The sequence below is a fragment of the Punica granatum genome, chromosome 1 (assembly GCF_007655135.1).
Source record: "Punica granatum isolate Tunisia-2019 chromosome 1, ASM765513v2, whole genome shotgun sequence".
Classification (NCBI taxonomy): domain Eukaryota; kingdom Viridiplantae; phylum Streptophyta; class Magnoliopsida; order Myrtales; family Lythraceae; genus Punica; species Punica granatum.
In genome coordinates this window covers 6,438,596-6,456,579 of record NC_045127.1, presented here as the reverse complement: position 1 = coordinate 6,456,579, position 17,984 = coordinate 6,438,596, and the positions used below count along the sequence as shown (strand labels likewise).

Below are 17,984 nucleotides of genomic sequence, written 5' to 3'. Positions count from 1 at the left end.
GAACACGGTCCAGGCACGACCATACCTTATAAAAAATATGACCGTCTCATATGACCCGTAAGATATTCGTCCGAGTTTTCTATGACCTTCGGGACGAATAACGCCCGCCCCGCTGGATACAGTAAAATATTAGATTCTCCCTCTCGGCTCCATCATGTAAAAATTAATCTTAAATAATCATGTTTCACAATATTACCTATATTGATTAAGAACTGATAAGATTCAGAATAGATTACCACGGTCGCCATCCATTTGTTCATTAGCAACCGTTTTTACTCATGATATATTTTTGTCACCAATTAGCCCCAGACGTTGGCATTTCGTCTAACATTTATATCATTCTGTGACGGAAAAATGACGAAAAACATAACGCCGTTTATGAATTTTCTGTTACGAAAGTTAACGAAAAGGTATAAATGTTAGATGTAATGCCAACGTTTAAAGCTAATTGGTGGCAAAAATATACCAGGGGCAAAAACGGTTGCTAATGAATAAGTAGAGTGCGACAGCGGTAGTCCACTCTAAGATTCATGTACTTTCATACTTCATTTCGCTCAATAATATTCATTTTGCATCTGTTGCAAGCCTACAACCTTAATCTTAAATTATACGTCAAAGTATTTGCTTGATAATATTCATTTTGCATATGCTGCTAGCCTGCAACTAGGGGTGATAATATGTGTCGTATCTAAACGGGTCGTATTAGAAAACTCTAAACTCGAACACGAGATGTTTAATAAACGGGTCAAGATTTTCAAACACAGACACGATACGTCTAATCCGTTTAATTAAGCGTGTCTAAATGTGTATGTATACTTATATACACGATATGACATTATTACATTTAGGTACATATTATACCCACATGATACGACGATATTAACTTTAATTACATATTACTACACGACTAACAATATAAAAATGCCATAAACGGATAATTTATATAAACAAATTTAGATGATTTTAGTATACTTTCTTGATATATTATCATATTATGTGAAATAAATTTATTAACACGATAACAAATAATATAAATTGGTGTAAACGTGTCTAAACGGGTTACAAGAGTTGAACCAGTTTAAATACGATTATTTATTGTGTCTAAACGGATTTGACCGTTTGGACATGAAACACATTCAGTCTTAATCTAACCCACTTAACTCCGTGTCATATCTATGTCGTGTTATCATGTCGTGTCAAATACTGCCGACCCTACCTGCAACCTTCGATTTGTTTGTTTTAATTTTTTTTGCGTTGCGTAACATGACCGGATTAAGAAAAACTTTTCTCCTTGTCTGAGATTTTCTGAATCAATTTTTGAACCCCTAACAGATCAATTGGAAGCCTCTTAATCAGAACTACCTAATTTGTGTAATCAATCATGTAATACAGAAGATGCAATGTTTCTCTTTCAAGTGAATGCTATGTATATATGAGCATGAAGATATTATATAGGGAAAATAGCCCCATATAGCACAGTTTTTACCTTATTTTCACTTCCTAACACGTTTTTAAAAGTTGTCACGATCTAGCACGAATCACCATTTTATTCCCAAATTTAGCACATCGTTAAACTCCATCTAAAAACCCTCACTAATGTCTTCTAACGCCGTCAAATTAAACTAACGGTGGGTCTTCTTCCTCCTACTCCTCCTTCACGACTCTGCTTCCCAGCTCTTCTTGTTCCACCAGTTTCCTCCTCCCGCAGCCCTCTCCATATATTAAGTTTTACTGAGTGATAACTTATTCGTACTTTAGCTACATTATCTAAGCTTGTGATTTAGGATGGTCATCTCATGTTTACATATGTTGCATCTTCAGAGCTTCCGCTGGGCAACTGAATGGGACTCAGTTAGGTGGACAGAGTATACGACTTTCATGGGGCTGCAGTCCCTCGAACAAGTAGGTTTTGAGAAATTTTCTGATCTCCATTAGCACGCGAATTTAGCATTGGCATGAGATTGTTAATTGGACCATCCATTTCGCGTATTTTCAGGCTCTGGGTCAGAACAAGCCGAGTGGAACAGTGGATATTATGGGTATTCCCAAGGATACGAAGGATATGGATATGTGCCTCCTTAGGACCCTAATGCATACTACGGAGGATACCCAAGTTATAATTACCAGCAGCAGCCCCCGCAGGTATGTAATTGATAGTAGGCTTTGATTGCTCTTGTTTGAAGTAGAAGCAAGAAGCTTATTCCAGGTGGTAAGTGAACATTTGGATCTCTAAAGTAAAAAATTATGTTTGTCTCAGATCTTTGCCCAATGGGATAGGGTTAGCGAGTTCTTGATTTCATGATCATTTCATTGGCTTCTTAAAATTTAATTGGGTTAATTCCAAGTACATATACGGTCATTACTGTTATTTCCTTTTCATTGTTTAGTTTGGGAGGAATTGAATATAAGGCCCTGTTTGGTTTTAGGGTGTTATTTTAGAATCACAATTCTAACTTAACTCTACCTACTACAAAACAAAATAACTCATATAAAATCAAAGAGTGGACCCCATTTATACTACTTTTTTCCACAACAAAACAACATAACTCATACAAAGTCAAAGGGTGGGTCCCATTTATACCACTCTTTTTCAAAATCAAAATCTGATTTTAAAATCATACTATGAAACCAAACGCAACCTAAGATATGCATGCCTTTTTTAACTGAGGTTGTCATGTAATGCAGTTGCCTAATGCTTGCATTGTGTTGTCCCAATCGAGAAGTTGAAAATGCTATTGTACAGATGCCCAACGATTGATGCACATCTGTTATGCTTTTCTCGTTGTAAGCATCCTTGTCTTTCATTTAATGAGTCAGCTTTTCTTTGGTGCAGTAATGGTTCTGAGTCGAAATCTGAGCTGGAGCTAGATAATTTTCAAGCATGTCCTGGTGGCTGTATCTGTGAAGAGTCGAAATTAGTAGTTGCTAGCAGTGACCTTGTTGTATCCTCTTAGAGGATTCTCTGTTACATGTTAGTGAACATCCTTGTGTCGTGTGAATGTGTGTTGCAGGCAGGCACTGCTATGTGTAATATGATGAACTTGAGTTTCAGACTCCCTCAATTAGAGAAACTAAAAAGGATTTATCCTCATGAATTTGTTCTTCAATTATTCTAGCGTTTCGTTAGGGAGAAATCGAAGGAAAGAAAAGAGAATGAGAAAGAGACTCCTTGCAAGTAGGGGAGAAGAGGCAGTGGCGAAGATTGCCGAGGAAAGGAGTTGGAGAGGGCTGCGGGAGGAGGAAATCGGTGGAACGGGAGGAGCTGGGAAGCAGAATCATGAAGGAGGAGCAGGAGTAGGAGGAGGAAGAAGACCCACCGTAAGTTTAATTTGACGGTGTTAGAAGACGTTAGTAGGATTTTAGACGGAGTTTAACGGTGTGCTAGATCCGGGAAGAAAATGATGATTCGTGTTAGATCGTAACAATTTTTAAAAATATGTTAGGAATTGGAAATAAAGTAAAAATCGTACTGTTTTTCCTATTATATATATATATATATATATATATATGTTGTTTTGTCCGGCAGTCCAAATTTCGTTGTGCGGTTAGGTTTGGTTGTGCAAAAAGAGATATTAATAAAATCTCATGGATCTCTCCGTGGCTTATCTGGCATTTGAATCCTGCTGGGTTTTGATTAGCTTTGATTCAATACATACATACATATATGTGTGTGTGTATATATATATATATATATTTGGTAGATCACCCATTTTGGAACATCTATAAAAGTCGTTTTAGGTGACTTGGAATTACCAGCCACCTATCACCATATTGACCGTACGTGTGATATATGTAATATATCACATGCTCATTATTACGCAGGTTATTTATTGGAAGTGTGTCAAATGTAACATTTTATTGACTTCGCTGTGGTGGCGCTCGGCGATATACACTATAAATTAGGTTATTGTTAATAAAATGCTACCATTTACAAAAAGAAAAAAAATATAATTTTTATATTATGGATTCCGTCAATGAATTTCATTTATAACTAAAAAAAATCCATAATTTGTTTTTTGGGTAAACAAAAACTCATAAATTCTTTTACATATGACTATACACATTCTATTTTGAAATTGAGAAATCCTTAATTCAATAATCAATAAAACTTTATTACCAAAAAAAATAATCAATAAAACTTTTCATGTTCTTTTATTTCTTCCCTTTATTTTTACGTATAAATTTTTTTCAAAGTTTCTACGTGAAATTGCTGTGCAAAACAAAAGGTGTACGGTGTACCTTATCTGAATCTATGTCCATGCATGTGATCGCATCAGTAGTGGAACGATAACTAAAAGAAATTACAACCGATGACCACCGTGATTGCCACAGTAAAACCAGTGCTCGCCAAAGATCATATAAATCTTGTAAACGGACGTTAGCCGTCGTAAGGAGAAAGAAAAACTTTGAAAATAATATTATCTCATGCTCTTAAGGGTTAAACCGTCAACGCCGTTTGATCGGAGTCTGCCCCCATCCTAAACAAGGCTGGTCTAATATGACAAATAAATATTAAGTGAGTATTATTCATTTAAATGTAATATTCAATCAAAATATTTAAAAGTAAACAAATAGTCCTATAATGGGCTCATCAATTTCTACTTTTAATTATTAAATGAAGAATATTCACCGAATATTTAATTTAATACAACAGTATGAATAGGGAGACATACCGTCTCGAGTGGTAATAGTAAACTACTTGGGGACAATACATAGTTATATGGGCCGTTGCTGTCGTGCTTCGTACAGCCGAGTCACTCTCAGAGATGGTCCATGTTATGCCATCCCAGATCTGCTGCACATGGGAGCACGTTAGTGTCAGTGCACCGGGCAGTCCAGGAGCTAGAAGGACCGGACTGATCGTATAGTGGCACATCAACGACTGGCGTGGATCGGGCTTTGTTCTCTCTCCTCCTAATCCTACTGGAGTAATCCATCGTTTCGAGGAGAGCCTTCCCGCAGCTAATTTTCCAATAAATATATCATTAACATCATTCTTAATTGGAAGAGTTTTATCATTTAATTGATCAATTCGACTCGAACTAATTGTTAGATTTATGAATATGAGAGTACACACCAAAAAGGAAACAAATGTCCAAAAATTTAGATGGGGATGTTCTTATCCAGCTAATACACCTAATAGTTTGAATCTAATTGAAACACATTTACGGTTCAATTCGATTCAATTCAATCGAATTCTAAATGCATTATACTGTTTGAAAAACTAGTGAATTTAATTGAAACGAACTCGTTCGGATTGTATTTTAAATAAAATTTAAAATTAAGGTTATTAGTCCCAAATGCATTAAATTGTGGTTAAATCTTATTGATTTTGATCCCACTTGAAATTCAATGTAAATTATATATATATATATATATATATATATATATATTAAATCTCGTGACGTTTGCATTTCAAATAAACTTTATAGAAGAGATAGTTTTTGCAATTTTTATTTTTTGATACGTTTGTCTCGTTAAATTAAAACATGATTTGTTAGGAACGCATGCATCGTGAGGAAGACTTCAATATCGACAAACACATAAGTTTCATCCTCAGCAATATAAAAAACTGATGGTGACTCCTACAGAAGCATCGAGCAAGGAGTCTCCTACCAACTCATCCTCGGAGCCAAACACGTCATTACCGTGGCTGCAGGACAAAGATATAACAAAAAGCAGAAGAACAAAAATAATTAGATGCCAATAGATAAATAAATAATTGAAAAAACATTATCGGAGCAGGGAAGGTACGAATGGCAAGTGCATGTCGTACGCATGCCGTGCAATGTCAGAGGCGCAGAGCAGTTGACACGTCCGCTTCACACCGCCTCCGTGACGGTGCGGTGATCCCCTCTGAGGGATTCCTCTCTCTTCTACCCTTCTTCCGCACCCAAAAAGTTAATCTGATAATCACTAAATTGGATTCGATACAGAATTATTTGATACATCTTCTTTTATATTGATTTCGTTTTCATGGAATGACTTACTAATAAATAAATAAATAATTAAACAGAGAATTTTCGAACCTCTTTTTATCGTCGGCTATATGCATCCGATCCTCCGATTAGTATGAATCAAAGAACATTCATATGCATCCACCACAAAAAAAAAAAAGAAGAACATTAGTATGTTATTGGCGTATAACTTGGTATTCGAAAATTCAGTGATCCCCAATTAATATAGTTCTCGTCGAGTCAGTCTATTAAGAAGTACAATTTTTCAAATTATGAATTTTCTTTAATAACAAAACTATAATGAGAGAGCTTTTAAGGAAAATCATGATGAACCATTTAAATCGGCGCATATATGTTAGGATACTCATATGAGCATTATCTATCTTCGGACACTGGAACTCGTGAATCACGCGGACACTCTAACTACCTAGTCTGGCAAGATAACTGCCGGATTAGCTGTACGATGAAAAAAGAAAAAACTAATATTTCTTTTTAGTTTATTTTTTCCTGCATGACCCATGAAATTAAATTATTCTATTATTCCTTAAAAATGATTTTTTTTGGGATAACTCGAAAGTAGGTGTGTGTGTGTGTGTTTATTTATGTGGCAGGAAAAAAAAGAAAGTGAAATGCCTTCCTAATTATATATAAGCTGACTTTCATGCGCCGTACTCGAATAAACCAAAAATAAATAAATAATTAGTTTATATTTTACGATATTCTGGATTGATTTATTATAATTTTTAATAGCGGCTTGTATTTTAAATATAATTGGAACAGATCGGTGATGTTGAACTCGAGCAGAGTCCTACCGAACCATATTTTTCAATTGTCCAGTAGACCACAAGCAAGGTTCCTGGATGTTTCCCATATTTATTAGAATAATGTTAGGAGAATTATAGAAATGGTCCTATACGATTGTCATTTTTTGACATCGAGGCCTATAAATTTTATTTTGGAATTTTTCTATCTTGAATGTTTGCTTCATTATATACTTACGATCCAAATTGTAACTGACCGTTAACTGTTGTTGATGTGGACGTAAATGACGTTAAATATTTTCTAGTGGTATTAAATTTCCTATGTGAAAATTAAAACAATAACGACGATGGTCCTAATAATTTTTCATTTTTTATACTCGAGTCCTATAAGTTCAACTTTGCAAAAAATAATTCTAAATCGTTTCAAACAGTTTTGGTCAATTCCACATCGGCCGTTGACGGGCGATGATGTAAACTTGATGACGTGGAAATAGCTACGGCTAGTCATTAATATGGTCCAAGTTAGGATCGGCAATATTTGATACGACACAATAACACGACACAGAAACGATACGGAGTTAAATGGGTATGGGCTAGGATTTTTTGATATTCGGTATAAACGGGTTGAACCCGTATAACCCGTTTATACGCGATTAACCCGTTTAGACGTGTTTAATCGTGTTATTTAATCGTGTAACCCGTTACTCGTTTATCTAACTGAATTTACTAAACTATCCTTACACTAACCCTAATTTCGTTTTTTCCTCCTTCCAGTTCTAGTAGGAGTTCCTTCCTGAGTCGAAGATGACTAATCCTGCTTCCATCCCGATTCATTCATCTGATTTCCTTCTTGCTTCCACCCGATTTCCTTCGAAATTTGGATCCTTGAGTTGAATTCTTCCAAATCCAGCCTCCACCTGAGTCGAAGACGACTTCGACCGTCTGCTTAGACAAAGCCTCCACCTGAATCCTTCTATCGTTCGGTCGACAAAACCCAGACGAAGGCAACCTCATTGCGCCACCTCGATCTCGGGTCGACCCAGTGACCTCCCTCTCTGAAGTAGGTTCGATATCACCGTCCTTTACATTTCTGTTCTCTCCTCCTCTGTGTAAAGCATTCGAATATGGATTTGACCGAGTACGCATCTAATTGATGTCTGCAGCTGCCGATTGCTTTTGCATGATCTCATTGAAGTCTATGGTACACGCTTCGCTTAGTAGGCCTGAGCATATGATCCGACTTTTCCACCTCCAAATCTGAGACTGCTCAGTCACTGTCCTATACATCCCTGTGAATTGCTTAGCATCAAGATGCCTTTTTTTGAATTGTTTCTGTAGATGAGTCCAGTTTTGCTTACCTTGATCAAGATTAGCTCTTTGTAATTATGGAATTATGCTCTCTGTTTTCCAACTCTAGTTTAGTAATCCAGTACGTATTGATGGAGTGGATACCTAATTGTATGTTGTACTATTGATTGCTTTTACATGATCTCGATCTCCCTTTTTTTAATTTACCTTAAGGCCTTTTTGCAATGTTTACGTTTAAGGGCAGGGAAATTATATTCACTCTATACCAAATCAATTGACTGATTTTTATCTATAGCATTTTTCGTAAGGATGATATATATTATTTATATTGTAGTATGCACTAAGTACGTTATTAGTACAACTTCATTACTTATTATTGGAACCGACTTGTCGTTCCGCCAAAAGATCAACTTTGTTTTTCCCTGGACCTCTAATTTCATTGGCATGTTTCTAAAGACTATTTCTTCCTATTGTCAAAAACATGCTTATGATATTATTGAAAAAAATTGCTTCGTGTTTGTAGAAAGCAATGCATCGCAATTCATAGTATTATCCTTATGCTATAGTATTTTCATGAGTTTCATTTAGCATGCATTGGATGGGACCCATGCCATCCCACCTCGATCTCGAACCGATTATTTTTGTTTAACTTTTATAACTGTGTTTTGTCTTTTTTCCATAATATGTTTCAACTGCTAGCTCTTTTTTTTGGGTAGACATAGCTCTCTTTTATTCGTAGTTTCAGTTCTTTCGTGTAGTTTGTTTGCTTTGCTTTGCTTTGCTTTGTTATGTTTTTTGTTTGTTTTTTGTCCCCTGATTCTGTTTGACTTCCTTTGAAATGTCTCTCTTCTGAAGTGGCAAGAAGGCAATAACAACTATCTATTTTGAGCAAATATTCGATCTATTATGAAGAATATACAGTACATGAGAAGGAGAATCGAACATTTGTATCAAAAGAGAAGGAGGTGCCAGATCCTGATCAAGAGTTCGAATCCATAGATATGGTAAACCTTTTAATGATGTTATGTGTTACTTTGTCAATATTTGTATTTGTTCTCTCCATATATTTTCATTTTCTTGTTGTTAGTTGCTCTTGGAATACGCTTATCATTGGTCTTTCCTTGTTATTTTTAAATTTTTATTAGGAGTTCGATGATTATGCTGATAATGTGTATTCAGCATCTTCGAAAAAGTTCGAGCTAGAAAAGTACTTAGATGAGACAAGGAGCGATAAAAAGACAGACTTGGACAATCTTGAGTATTGGAAGATTAACTCCCAACGATATTTGACAGTTGCAAGGATAGCTCGTGATATTTTGAGCATTCATGTATCCACAGTTGCCTCCGAGGCAGCATTCAGCTGTGGAGGTCGTGTTCTCGATCAGTATCGGAGTTCTTTGAAACCCGACCTTGTGGAAGCACTCATGTGCTCTCAAGATTGGTTTTATAGATTAGCCGGTAAGTTTACTTTTCAGATTTGATTTCTACAATTCTTTTGTTGATCTTTCTCTTTTTTGAATGTAGATGGTTGTGGAATTTCCGTGGATCAACTCATAGAGGATGTGATGAACTTAAACATTAGCGATGAGCCATCAACTTAAGGGTCCAATACTGTGGTTACTTAAGGGAGATATTAGCTCTTGGGAACATTAACAAGTCTATGAAATGGAATATCTCTTGGTAAGAGTTGTACAGCTCTATTGCTTTTGTATTCACAGTTGTTTGGCTTGGGTTGGATTATGTTATCTTTTGCAGTTGTTTGGCTTGGGTTGGATTGGATTATGTTATCTTTTGCAGTTGTTTGGCTTGGGTTGGATTATGTTATCAAAGTTTCTTATTAGATATAATTTGCTGCAATCTGTATATGATGGATCGTGTTTTTCTCGTTTTTGCAGGAAAACATTGTGATATATGGAGAGTTGTGTCTTTGATGGAGGATTACAAGTCAGAAATTGAGAACTGTGACTTAGGTGCAGGGATTTACATTTCATTTTACTCGATAAAAAGCTCTTTGCTCGACAAGGAAAACAATATGCATGAACCTGTATAATTTGGATGAGTATTTGAAATTTTGTTGAGTTGCGGTGCAATGCAAGGAGGAAACACAAATATTATTGTTCTCATTCCTTTACTTTTTAACAATGTTGAAGTTGAAATCTAAGTCTGTATATTCATTTAGTTCTTTTTGCCCATATCTTCAATGTTGATTTTCATACTTTTTCCTAAGAAAGATTAGTGCCCAAATCTTGATTCTTTTTTTTTCCTCGTTTCTTTTTGGAAAACTTTAAGCAGGTCATGTTAACGTGTCTAGGTTATCGGGTTAAACGGATAAACGGGTCGTGTTAACGTGTTCGGGTAACCGAGTTGAATGGGTAAACGGATCGTGTAAACGTGTCCGGGTTGATCGGATAAACGGGTCGTGTAAACGTGTCCGGGTAAACGGGTTTATCGGATAAACATGTCGCGTTAACGTGTCCGGGTACCGTGTATAATCGTGTATACGTGTATCTATTATGACACGTTTCGATAAACAGGTTTAAACGTGTCATGTATGGGTTGACACGGATATAAACGTGTCGTGTTCGTGTTTCCAAAACCTGACCCGTTTAATAATCGTGTCGTGTATGGGTTATGACTTCAATGACACGAACCCATTTAGACACGACACGGATAAACACGACACGACACGAATTGCCACCCTTAGTCCAAGTGGACCAACCATCTTAAAAATTAAAAGAACATAAAAAAGTAAAACATAAAATCTAAAAGTTGAATGAAATTAACAATTTTTTTAAAAATAAAAGTAATTAATTTTTGAAAACTTTTAAAAATTGTAAACTTAATAAAAATGGAAGAAAAACTATGTTAAATTTAAAAAAAATATTTAAAATTTAAATAAAATTAATTTAATTTACAAAAATTTGAAAAATATTAGTTTTGAAAATTTTAGAATTTTAAAAAATATATGTTATTTTTAAAAATTATCTTTTTAATTCATTCTACTTTTTATTTAATTTTGGTATATCTTATTCAATTTTTAAATTTTATTTTCTAACCTTTATCTTTTAATCCTTAAGAATTTTCAGAAGTGGCATGCGATAGGTTTTGGTACACATGTACCATATTAATGATTAGTTGTAACCTTTTTAACGTCGTTAAATCTACATTCATCTCCTATTGACGGCTAATTATATAATGAACCAAAATGTCACTTTTTGAAACAATTTAGGACTGTTTTTTGCAAAGTCAAATTTATAAAACTCAACTTCAAAATGAAAAACTTTTGGGACCACCATTTTAATTATTTTAATTTCCACATTCCACATAAATAATTTAAATACAAGTGGAAAAGATTTAACATCGTCTACGTCCACTTTAGCATCAGTTAATGGTCAGTCATGATTTAGACCATAACTTTCTAACAAAGTAGATATTTAGAACTGAAAAAGCTACAAAGAAACTTATAAGACTCAGTGTCAAAGAAGGACAAACTTATAAGACCATTGATGTAATTCTCCCAAATAATGGCTATCTAATTAATCAACGTGGAAAAAAACTATCCTAGAAATTGATACCCGGCCTTCATAAAGGACTCAAGGAACGATCGTCGAGTTCTTTAACATGGGCACGCCCGGCAACTAAGCTAACTAGCTTTTGTTTATGTATCCTTTGAGAGTATTCGAATTGTCTATCTTATATTTTGCCATTTTTGGTGGACAAGCTTTCTATGAAAATCCTTTTTTTTTTCAGTGTGAACCTCGATATCTGAAAGTCAAATTGGTCCCCGACTAATCCAGTCGAATCAGATCGGTCCACTAAAGGGTAAAACTCTTCCAACATTGAATCTTTAGCAGAAAAGTTTTCTATGAAAATATTTAATGTTATTGAGAATGAACCACAATGGAATCTTTCACTTTTATGTGCTCTTAGATTTTTTTTCGATAGTTAAGTGGGGTTTTAATCCATGAAGAAGTTGCGAATTCGATACCTAGTGGAACTTCCCGTTCACCTTTATTAAGCCTTAAACTTCCTTTGTAACAAAAAAGAAGAAGTTGTTGATTCGATTCTCATAAGTCATACTTTTTTTATTAGATATTAAAATTTATCTATAATATCATAAAAAAGAGAAGAAAAGTAGTTTGTTTATTTTTCATTCTCTGAAAAATGCTTCTATGAAAAATATTATGATTAATAGATGACGATTAAATTAAGAAAAGTTAGATGGTAATTTTGTTTATCCCCATAATTAGTAACTACCAACTTTCCCACTTCTCTCTAGACTTTTCCTCTCCCTCTTCCTTTCTCTCTCCCTTTCATCTCTCCCCCACGTTCCCTCTCCATGCTCTATCCCCTCGCCATTTTTTATGATTTTATAATTTTATATTATTAGTAATTTATATATATTCAAAAACTTTGAAAAATAACTATACGTCTCCGAAGATTTAAAAATAAAATAAAAATAAAAATTATAACAGATAGTTGGTAGCACATGTAAGAACTTTAAATAATACTGTCGAGAATATGGTGTAAAAGTGTTCGAGCAATCTCACTAAAAATGTGAACTCGAAACATTTTTGTGTAAAATCAACACGTAATGCTGGCACACTTCAAGTATTTTATCGTATTAGATTCACAACCTCTATTGTATTAAAAAAATGATAATTTAATTGAATAATAACCTTTCTTAGATAAGCTATTTGTGAACCGATGTGTGCGGATAATTGTCCACTTATTCATCGAGCTTTAAAAACTTGAAAATCTGCAGATATCATTAGAGGGGCTGCCACTTATCTGATTATTTGAAAGGTTTCAAGCCTAAAAAAACAAAAGATTGTTTGAAAGGTGACAGAGACAGGCACGTGCGTGCAATAGAACACAACGTTCGTGTCCTGCAATTTCTTTCGTGGTGGTCTTCAGTGGCAGCTTGGTCACATTCACATTTGTACGTCCCAATAACTTAATCTTTTCCACACTTCCCAGCCCTCAGTTGCAGGCCTGCTTTGCATTTAAAAATATATATCGAGAAATGCTGACAACTTGTTAGGATACCTTCAAATGTCCACCATGTTCGATCAACTCGAATGTCACCCTAATCTGGTTAAGCTAATTCGTAAACTCTTGCTCAATACGAGTGGCGATCGAAATAACTGAATTGGTTGATATATTGGCAAGTTTTTTTTCCCTCTCCGAGCAAAATGCTTTAGTATATGTGGTAGCTTCCATATGTTATTCATCCACCAATGACATTGTCAATAGTTGCATGGGATGGGTTTTGGTACACATGTACCATATTAATGATTAGCCGTAACTTTTTTAATGTCGTTAGATCCACATTCTTCTCCTATTGATGGTTGATTATATAATGAACCAAAACTGTCACTTTTTGAAACAATTTAGGACTGCTTTTTACAAAGTCAAATTTATAGAACTCAACTTCAGAAAATGAAAAACTTTTAACACCATTTTAATTATTTTAATTTCCACATAAATAATTTAAATACAAGTGGACAAAATTTAACGTTGTCTACGTCCATTTCAACATCAGTTAATGGTCAGTCATGATTTAGACCATAACTTTCTAACATAGCAGATATTTAGAACTGAAAAAGCTATAAAGAAATTTATAGGACTCGGTGTTAAAGAAGGACAAACTTATAAGACCATTTACATAATTCTCCCAAATAATGGTTATCTAATTAATCAACATGGAAAAAAATTATCCTAGAAATTGATACTCGGCCTCCATAAAGGACTCAAGGAACGGTCGTCGAGTTCTTTAACATGGGCACGCCCGGCAACTAAGCTAACTAGCTTTTGTTTATATATCATGCCCTTTGAAAGTATTCAAATTGTCTATCTTATGTTTTGCCATTTTTGGTAGACAAGCTTTCTATGAAAATCTTTTTTTTTTTTTCAGATGTGAATCTCAGTATTTAAAAGTCCAATTGGTCCCCGACTAATTTAGTCGAGTCGAATCGGTCCACTAAAGAGTAAAGCTCTTCTAGCATGAAATCTTTGGAGGATAAGCTTTCTATGTAAATCTTTAATGTTATTGAGAGTGAACCACAATGGAATCTTTCACTTTTATGTGCTCTTAGATTTTTTTTTGATAGTTAAATGAGGTTTTAATCAACGAAGAAATTGCAGATTCGATACTCAGTGAAACTTCCCGTTCACCTTTATTAGGCCTTGAACCTCCTTTGTAACTGAAAAAAAGAAGTTGCAGATTCGACTCTCATAATGAGCATATTCATACTTTTTTTTATTAGATATTAAAATTTATCTATAATATCATAAAAAAAGAAGGAAAGTAGTTTGTTTATTTTTCATTCTCTGAAAAAATATTATGATTAATAGATGACGACTAAATTGAGAAAAGTTAGATGGTAATTTTGTTTATTCCCATAATTAGTATCCACCAACTTTCCCACTTCTCTCTAGACTTTTTCTCTCCCTCTTCCTTTCTCTCTCCCTTTCATCTCTCCCCCACGTTCCCTCTCCATTCTCTATCCCCTCACCATTTTTTATGATTTTATAATTTTATATTATTAGTAATTTATATATATTCAAAAACTTCGAAAAATAACTATACCTCTCCGAAGATTAAAAATAAAAATAAAAATTATAACAGACAGTTGGTAGCGCGAGTAAGAGCCTTTAAATAATACTGTCGAGAATATGGTGTAAAAGTGTTCAAGAAATCTCATTAAAAATGTGAACTCGAAACATTTTTGTATGAAATCAGCACGTGATGTGGCACACTTCTAGTATTTTGTCGCATTAGATTCACAATCTCTATTGTATTAAAAAAATAACAATTTAATTATATAATAACCTTTCTTAAATAAGCTATTTGTGAACCGATGTGTGCGGATAATTGTCCACTTAATCATCGAGCTTTAAGAACTTGAAAATCTGCAGATATCATTAGAGGGGCTGCCACTTATCTGATTATTTGGAAGGTTTCGAGCCTAAAAAAAAGAAAAAAGATTATTTGAAAGGTGACAGAGACAGGCACGTGCGTGCAATAGAACACAACGTGCATGTCCTGCAATTTCTTTCGTGGTGGTCCTCAGTGGCAGCTTGGTCGCATTCGCATTTGTACGTCCCAATAAAAATATATATCGAGAAATGCTGACGACTTGTTAGGATAACTTCAAATGTCCACCATTTTCGATCAACTCGAATGTCATCCTAATCTGGTTAAGCTAATCCGTAAACTTGATCATCCTAATCTGGTTAAGCTAATCCGTAAACTCTTGCTCAGTATGAGTGGCAATCGAAATAACTGAATTGGTCGGTATATAGGCACGTTTTTTTCCCTCTCCGAGCAAAATGCTTTTGTATATGTGGTAGCTTCCATATGTTATGCATCTACCAATGACATTGTCAATAGTTGCATGAGATCCTCATGAATCTGCATGAGATTTTATTTTCCTTTATGTCACGATCATGAATGATTTGAGAAGGATGTGAGCACTAGGGCTCTTCTTTAAGAAGCAATAAGTTTTTTTTTCTTTTTTCAGTTATATATATATATATAAAAGATCAACTAAATTTAATATAATAAAATAGAATTCTTAATATATAACTAATATAAAAATACGAGTAATACCACCACGAAAAATAATTGTTGTGCTAGTGTGTGCACCAGCACCGCCATGATGCGTCTTCTTTCTCGAGCACTAGCGTTTTTATACCCCAATATTCGTGCATATATATGGATACATATATATCATGAGACGAATTGTCCTTACCATGTATATATGTGTATGAAAAAATATCTATATGGACACATGTACATATCCATATGTGTGTGTGTTCTCACACAGAGCTCAAAAATCATTTTGATTCCCTTTCAGGAGAGATGGGAGGGCAGGTAAATGGTAGGCCCGCTGTCGATGAAAGGTTAAAGCTACTTGATATTAAATGAAAGGATTTCGGTTTTTAAATTTTTATTTATTTACTTTTAATACTTCCACTTTGATATTTTTGCTGACAATTGGAAAATATTTGACGCCTACCGTCAATCACGATCAGAACCAAAAGTATCTAACAAAGGAAATATTTTAGGATTAAAAAAGCTAAAATAAAACTTACAATACTCAATTTCGAAAGAAAAGGTCAATTTATAGGATCATTGCTATAATTATCTTTATATATGGGTATTATCCCAGAGTGCTCAAAAATCAATTTGAGATCCTTTCACGACATGAGAGGGCAAGGAAATGGTAGGCCCACTGTCGATGAAAGGTTAAGAGCTACGTGACACTGAATGAAAGGATTTCCTCTTTAGCTAGCAACCACCGCATATAATGTGCTAGCTAATTGTATGTAATGTGGCTGGTGGGTCCTATTCATAATTCCGATTGGTGTATCGGTGCTTGCGTGAGCGCGCGAAATTGCTCCGGTACCACTAATCGAGATGCGTATCGGAACGATGGAGTGATTGCAAAGTCCATTGATCTCGAAATAAATTCCTAGTTGGATGTTCCTATCGATCAATTGCCTGCCTCCCCAATTTCATCGCATGATGCGATGGCATGGGGAGCAATCGATCGCGTGGCAATTCGATGAAAGTGATGGTGGATTAAGATTTTCCGCTGTGGGAGCTAAGCCGTTGTGAAGAGGTAAAGAATTAGTCGGGCCTCTTGAGTATTTTGGGCCAATCAAACGTCATGCGTGTTCTCATATGGAAGAACATGATATACATATATTTGCTCCATTTTTTTTTTCCATTCCTTTCCAACCTTGCCGCATGGCAAATGTTGGAAATGATCACATCACCAATTTTATTAGCAAATTAATTCGTTACTTTTTCTATGGTAGAGGGCAGATACCTAACAAGGCCAATAATTCCTTCCTCGAAGGAAAATGATTGATCTATGATGGTTTGAGCATTAATATATCGTCACGTACACGTCTTAAAGAACACTTGTTCATATAATAACCAAGAAGGAAACCATGGAAATGGTCAATGGGAACACTTGCCATTTTTTTTTTTTAAATCATGGGACTAATTCTCATTTGAATGTCGCTTTAGAGATCTCATGATGAAATGATTTCGGTGGATTTTGATCTCCTGTATTACAGTTAAATTATGTCAATATAAATTATATTTGTCAATTGTATCCCACTTGGTAATTATAATAAAATCCACATCCGGAGAAAATTGGAACAGCCTCCACCCAAATCCTACAACAGCCGCCTATCCTACCAAATTTTGTCCCTTCATTACCACACACCGATCGCGACTTTATCAACCTAAGAGGGTTGATTGAGTTTGTGAGAGTTGCTCCATCATCTGCTTCCAATCCAATGCTTAAAATTCAATTATACCTTACTTTTAATTGTGTCACTGAAAAGTAGATATTTTTTCGGCGGAAAGAAAAGTAGATTTCAAATGAACAATCCAAGCTAATATAATTGCATTTTTGTATGATCATTCTCCAAGTTGTCACGAATCAACCTACGCGTACCCTGACTAATCCGCCACCTTAGACGTATCGACCGCGAACATTTTCTCACTACGATAGAAGTCTTTTATCGGGGCAGTAGGCCTCCTATGCTTTACAATTCATTACTGGGCTGATGTCCTCCTCTTCCCATGGGCTCTCGTGTTACTCATAATGGGCTTCCAAGAAATACTTTCTCTCTGGGCCTAAATATGGGCTTCTCTCCAGTCCATCATCTATCGACCCGACAGCAATTTTCGGCCCGAAGCGATGAATTAGTGCTTGGACCGGGCCTCATCGTGCCACAATTAACTGATGATTATTTATCATACTAGTGTGCCTTCTCATGCCGGTGAGTTATCGTGCTTGCAAGCCGTGCCAGACGGCTGGTTAAGCAATTCGTCCCGCGCCGGGTCGACACCTCACGGCCGATCAATCTGTCATGCCTGACCCTGTAACCGTGATACGCCGCGAATCGGCATTCTTAGTCGCAAAGCCTAGGC

At 35.2% G+C, this 17,984-nt stretch overlaps 1 long non-coding RNA gene across 1 annotated transcript; it reads left to right on the top strand.

Annotated features, from left to right (window-relative positions):
• The first annotated feature begins 7,891 nt into the window (after positions 1–7,891).
• On the top strand, positions 7,892–10,116 carry LOC116192460. The gene is made up of 3 exons (XR_004154082.1): positions 7,892–9,030; positions 9,172–9,706; positions 9,922–10,116. It is a non-coding gene; the product is annotated as an uncharacterized LOC116192460 (long non-coding RNA).
• The last annotated feature ends 7,868 nt before the right edge of the window (positions 10,117–17,984 follow it).